This window comes from Brassica napus (assembly GCF_020379485.1).
Source record: "Brassica napus cultivar Da-Ae chromosome C7 unlocalized genomic scaffold, Da-Ae chrC07_Random_4, whole genome shotgun sequence".
Lineage (NCBI taxonomy): Eukaryota > Viridiplantae > Streptophyta > Magnoliopsida > Brassicales > Brassicaceae > Brassica > Brassica napus.
In genome coordinates, this window is record NW_026014348.1 from 1 (window position 1) to 7,064 (window position 7,064).

Genomic DNA, 7,064 nt, shown 5'->3' on the forward strand with positions numbered 1-7,064 from the left:
ACAAAATTCCGAGGAATTCCCGAGGAACTAACCAAATTAACTAGACGAAACTAGCCTTTTCCGTCGGAATTTCCTCGGTCTGTCGGCAGGATTTAAAACTATAATACAAGCACTCCTCTTCCTCTTCATTCACTCCATATCTTCATCCTCCCTCTTACTCCATAAAAAATATGTCTTCTTCAAATTATTTTCGTTCTTGGATCGATCGACCTCATTTGGATCCGAACACGAGATTGCTTACGGAAGAATACCAACGAGGTATAACCGAATTCATGGGGTTAGGGTGAAAACGAGTGTAGGAATCAGGTAGAGCTCGAAAAATCAAGGGGAATAGAGCCCAAAATTGTTCAAATCAGATGATTATAGAGAGAGAAAAGGGGGGGGGGGGTCGAATTATAGGGAAATCGGAGGGGATAAGAGTTCTGAGGTTTTGATCCAAAAAGTTCGGGTTTTGCCTTATAATTCTGTTTCCGCACACGCATCGATCGATATGTTTTTGTACAAACACGGATCGATCGATGCGTTTAAAAAAAACTTACACGATTTTCGAGGACATTTCGAGGAACGTTTGAGATTCTCGATCGATCGATGGGATAGTCAAATCGATCGATCACATTGTACGCTTTGGTCCATCTTAGTGATCGATCGATGCGTTTTTGGATATATATACATCGATCGATCCGTTTATAAAAAAACGTACGAGATTTTCTGACGATATTCCGAGGAAAGTTTGAGATTCTCGATCGATCGATGGGATAGTCAAATCGATCGATCACATTATTACGCTTTGGTCCATCTTAGTGATCGATCGATGCGTTTTTGGATATATATACATCGATCGATCCGTTTATAAAAAAACGTACGAGATTTTTCGAGGACATTCCGAGGAACGCTTGAGATTCTCGATCGATCGATGGGATAATCTAATCGATCGATCACATGTTACGCTTTGGTCCATCTTAGTGATCGATCGATGCGTTTTTGGATATATATACATCGATCGATCCGTTTATAAAAAAATTGACGTATTGAAACCCCAAACACTAGTTCCTCGGAATTTCCTCGGAATATTCCGACGGAATTCGAGGAAGAAGAGGGTTTCCTCGGGAATTCCCTCGGAATAATCCGAGGAAATTCCGAGGAAATAGGTTTTTAAAAACCGAAAACAACGTTTTGCGGTTTGAATAACACCTATATAACCCTTATTAAGTGTCTTACGTTCATTATGAAGTCAAAAATTTGTTCCTTACCGTATAATTAACACTTTTCCGATTGTATGAACGAAACCCACAACATAAGAGAAACATTTATACCTTTTAATGAACGGTAAAGGGAATACTTTCAATTAGTTTTGAAATTTGTTATTTTATGGTTTATGCTCATCTATACAAAGAATCCTCAATGGTATGCATTACAATTGTATAAGAAATGAAATACGGCAAAAAAAATTGATGTTTTGAAACCCCAAACACTAGTTCCTCGGTATTTCCTCGGAATATTCCGAGAAAATTCCGACGGATATTTTACTATCCGTCGGAATTTCCTCGAATATTTTCATTTTACCGGGCAAATATTTCGCGAAAAATTGAAATTAGAATTCCGATGGAATTCCGACGGATAATGTCCGTCGGACCCTAGGTTTTATAACCACGAGCCCCTTCTTCTTCCCCATTTCTCTCTTCTTCCTCTGCGCGACTCCTCTCTTCTCTCCGGCGATTTCCCCCTGAAATCCGACGATATCTCCGGCGATCTCCCCCTTCTCTTACACAAATCATGTAAGGACCCTATCCCACTCTCTTAGGTTCTATTTGTTAGGTTTTTGTGTAGTTTTGATAGATTTTTGTTAGGGTGATTGGTTAGGATTGTGATTTGGTTGTATAATAGGTTTAGAATTGTGATTTGGTTGAATAATTTGTTTTGTTGAATTGATTTAATTTTTTTTAATTTTTTTTTTTTTTGTATTTTATAAAATCGATTTTTTGTATATAAAATCAATTTTTGTATTTACAAAATGATTTTTCTATATAATTCAATTTTTGGATTTTACAAAATTTGTTTTGTATATAAATTCGATTTTTTGGACTTTACAAAACATTTTAATATCTATAAAACTTTTTTTGTGATTAAAAACTATTATTTGGGATTTAAAAATATTTTTAATATATATATATATATATATTTAAAACTATTTTTTGTAATTATTAAACTATTTTTTATTTATTAAAACTATTTTTTTTTTTATTAGAACTATTTTTATATATTTATTAAATATTTTTATATCTATATAAATCTTTTTTTGTGATTAAATTTTTTGGATTTAAAAAAAAAAAATAATTTATTATTTCTGTATTATTAAATATATTTTTTTATTTACAGGTCTCATGATGATCCGACCCGCATCGACAGGCGTCGTGGTCGTGGTGGTACGGAGAGGCAGTCTCGGGATTCCAGCCATTTTCAGGATTCCCCTTCGCCCCACAGCTCCAACCATACATCTCCCTCTGCTGCACCCGCTCCTGCTCCTCTCGCTCCCGCTGCTGCATCCGCTCCTGCTCCTCCGGGTCCTCCGGGAGTGATGAGTGTTGCGGAGTTGGTTCAACAGCCCGGTCGTGACCATCTTCCGTATCTCACTCCGTATCCACATGGACGGGGTCAAACATGGTAATTAAACAAATTTTTTTCTTTAAATTTGGATTCATTATTAACCGTTTGTTTTTTATTAGGTTCAACCGATCCGGGAACGGGATCAGCGCATGGATCAACTGTATGATGTACTCGGCCCTCGACAGGGGACATCCGACTTTCACTCACTTCCCTACCGACAAGCAGGTTCTGTGGTTTCGTCAGTTTGCGGTAAGTCTTCTAATTTTTTACTTATATTTTTAATCTTTAATATAAATTTTCTATTAATTGTGTTTTTTTTTCAGCAAGAGTTCAACTGGAATTCCGATGAGACGCTCTTTATCTATCACCACTTCGTCCATAAGTTATGGACAACTATGGGAAGCAGATCCACGAGTGGAAGAAGAAGTGGGAAATCAATAAGGTTCGATTTAATTTATTAAACATTTTTTAATTTATTAAACTATTTTTTTAATTTATTAAACTATTTTTTTTTTTTTATTAAAAGGTCCCAAAGTCGATGAACGACACGGTTTGGAAGGAGTTGTGTGCGCATTGGGATAAGGAAGAGACGAAAGAAACTTCTTCCACCAACTCTACCAACCGCAGGAGCGACCGTAAAGGGAAGGGCATCTACAAGCATAACTTGGGTGCTCAATCTATTGCCACTCTGGGAGATCGCATGGTAAGTTCACCGCTTTTTCTTCAATTATTTGAGTTTCAGAATTTCAATTTATTGTGCATTTCTTCTAATTTCTATGTTTTTTTAATTTATGTTTTTTTTCAAGGCGGAAGAAAATGATGGCGAGCCGGTTGATGATCTCGCCCTATTGATGATGGTCTTGTGAGGGACGTGGTCGACCTGGTCCAAACTCAGGTGGTAGACGAAGTGATGCGCCTCGATCATAGACCCGGGCCAGGATGATGCGACCATGGCTGAGCCAGATGATTCTTCAACAAAAGACAAACCAGGATGGATTAATGGTGAGGATACTGATCTAAAACCAGCTGATGAGACTGAGGACGAGCTGGAACCAGCTGAAGAGAGTATGCTTGAGCTGAAACCAGCTGAAGTGATAGTAGATGAGCTAGATGAGCTGAGTGAGCTAAGTGATACTAGCTTGGAGCTGAATGAGCTAAGTGACACTGAAGATGGAGCTGGTTTAGTTGCTGGGCGAAATGAGCATTTTTCAGTCCAAAGAAAAATTCATAACAAATTCAATTTGGGTCGGTTTTACACCAAAAATTCGACCAGACCTTTCCTCAGTCCATTTCAAGCCCATTCTCATCAAGAATGCCAAGAGGGAGTCAGCAAGGAAGTCTTGGTCGTGCATGGGAAAAATAATTCAACAAAATCATTAATTTCGGTCTTTAGTCAAAGTCTTCATTTCTAGTTTCCATGTCTTGTTTTTAGCACATTCTTCTTTGGATTTCTACAACTTGTAATCCTATATATAGGGCCTAAGAGCCACGAAATAAGAGAAGTTTTTTCCCCTTTTATTTGAGTTTATCTATTTGTTCTTTGTAGAACACTTCTTTGTTTCTTGGTGAGGTTATCTCCGAGTAAACAGCCTCTAATTCGTTGGACCTGTGCGTCATATCAGGCAACGTTTAGAAATCCTTCTTTTGGTGGACTTGTGAGTCATATCAAGCACCAACTGAAGTCTGGTAGTATCATTGGGCCATCCGCAACCCATTGTGTCACCGTTCAATCCATCACTGTTCCTTTTGGCGAGTTTCATATCCTATTTTAGTCCCGTGTCGAGTGATCCTTCCCTATTTTAGGGCGTATCACGAAGTGTCTCAGCTTCAAACCGAGGATGATGCTTCGACGGCTTCGACCAACTTGTCCCGGTTTCGAATCAACGAAATCGTTGAATCTGTAAGTTCTTTTGTTTTAAAATTCAATTCATTTATTTCTTGGTTTAAATTTGTAAATTTGGCTATTTTCTATTCAGCCGGTTCCAAAGAAGAAGGGACGTTTGGTCGGTTTGGGTCGTCGCACCACGGTCGGTTCCTCCTTCTTCTGCACCACCGCCCTTTGTTGATCCAAAAGTACTTACGGCTCAGTTGAAGGACAAGGATGATCGCATATCTTTGTTGGAAACCCAGATGGCGGCTCAACAGGCGGGCTATGAGGCACAGAGGAGGCAGAACCAGCAAATGATGGAGATGATGCAGAGGATGTACCCGAACGAGGTGTTCCCGGACGTGCCAGACCTGTAGTTTTCTTTTTTTCCAAAAACTCGGAATGTTTTTATTTATTTGTGAAACTTTGAATATTAATTAATATGATTTCAATTTTAATTTTAATTTTATATTTTTGAATTTAAATTTCAAAAATTTTATTTTTGAATTTAAATTTCAAAAATTTTATTTTTTTAAAAAAATTAATATTTTTTACATTCCGAGGAAATTAATTATATTTTTTACTCGATCGATCGATGCGTTTTTGGACATAAATCCATCGATCGATCTGTTTATAAAAAAACGTTCGGAATATACCGAGGGACATCTTCCTCGGAAGATTTCCCTCGGTATATTCCGATCGATCGATGGATATATGTCCAAAAACGCATCGATCGATGAACTTCCGAGGAAATATCCCGACGAAGTTCTCCCTCGGTATATTCCGAGGAGATTTCCGACAAACTAGTGATCCCCGGAATTTCTTCGGAAATTTGTTTCCTCCTCGGAATTCCGTCGGAAAATTCCGAGGGATTTCCGAGGAAAGAAGAAATTCCGAGGAATTATTTCCGAGGACTTGTTTCGTCGGTATGTCGTCGGAATAACGTTATTCCGACAAAATTCCGACGATTTTTTCCCTTAGTATCCTTGCTGTTTTCTTGTAGTGTCTGGATGTTTCTTTTGATCACCATCTTTAAATAAGGAATTTCTCGATATCTTCTTCAGTGATTGTCTTCTTATTATTGCCAAGAGCGTCTCGGATCTCGCTTTGAACTTTCTTCATCAGTTTAGGGTTTCTAGCAAGCTCTGTCATTGCCCATATCATGGTTATGGCCCCTGTGTCTATCCCTTCAAGAAATATATTCTACCAAACAAACAAGATAAACTAAGTCTTTTTTTTCTTCTAATAAGTAAGATAAATAAGTTAGTATTTAGAATTATATATTCAGTTTCCATGCCAATGTGTTTAAAGAAGATGGAGAAATCTTAACTTACCAGGAGGACACCTCTGATATGATCTACCGTGAGATTCAAGGAACCATTTTGGCCTTGTTTATGAATCATATCCAACATAGAGTCGATGATGTCTTGGTGATCTTATGATCTTCAAGGAGTCAAATGATCATCGATCACACGTTGAAACAGATCATCAAGCTTGAAGAAAACATCATTGCGCCGCTTGTGTTGTCCTGAAAGCCAGTCAACGAGCCATCCAAGTCCAGCAACTGGGAAGAATCAGAGCAAGTGAAACTACCTAGGGCAGTCTCTGCTTCGAACACTAGCTCTTTGATCTTCTCTTTATCGATAAACTTGCTCTCGTGGAAGTTTTGTCCGAAGGCAACTCGAAACAGGATACTCGCGGTTAGCCAGAAAAGGGCTTTGCTTAAGTCAACGGGAGACCCATCCGCGGCGGATTCCGACAGTTTCTTGACTAGAAAGTTACATTCTTCCTCTCGAATATGCCTAAAAGAGTGAACCTTTTTGAGGCAGAACAGCTCACGCACGGCTAACTCGCGCCGCTCCTTCCACTCTTCACCGTACAGCGTGAAAGCAAGAAATAAAGTTGGTAATAATATCTTTAAAAGACAAGAAATAAAGTTGGTAATAATATCTTTACATTTTTACCAAAAAAAAAAGTTTGAAAAAAATTCTTATGAGAACTTTTCACAACATTATGAGAGGAACTCAATAAACAATTGGTAACTCATTAACTGTTTTTCATTTTACTTTTCAACTAATTATATTTTTTTTGTAAAACTGGAATTGATTTGTTCTAAAACCACTAAAATTTGCCAAGTTTCAAAATTTGGATTATTTTTACTGTTATTCATGTAAACAAACCACAAATTTAACAACAAGTATTTTGACTATTAATTGTATGTTCTTTTTGTTTTCATATTAAATATAGTTTTCAATCATTTCAAATTAAATATGATTTTAAAATATTATAAAATAAATGTCATTTTATGAATTTAATATAATTTTTGATAAAAATTTCTCTTTTATCTTTACAAAAATAATAAATACTACTAGTGACTTCAGTATTCAATTAAAAGTTGAATTGAAAATTTACACTTCTTACTTTCCTGAAAAAAAACAAATGATAGTTAAAATCAAATGGACGAATTACAAAACAATGAACCTTATGCATAAAATAAAGGGAAAATTGTCAAAACGGAACAAAAATTTAGGATGGTTGTCTCTTTGGTATAAAATCAAATTTGTCTATTTTGTCTCCCTTTTACCTTTTCCAT

General features: G+C 36.8%; 1 pseudogene; it reads right to left on the reverse strand.

The window, feature by feature from the left end:
• Nucleotides 1–5,546: 5,546 nt before the first annotated feature.
• Nucleotides 5,547–7,064, reverse strand: LOC125575367 (annotated as a pseudogene).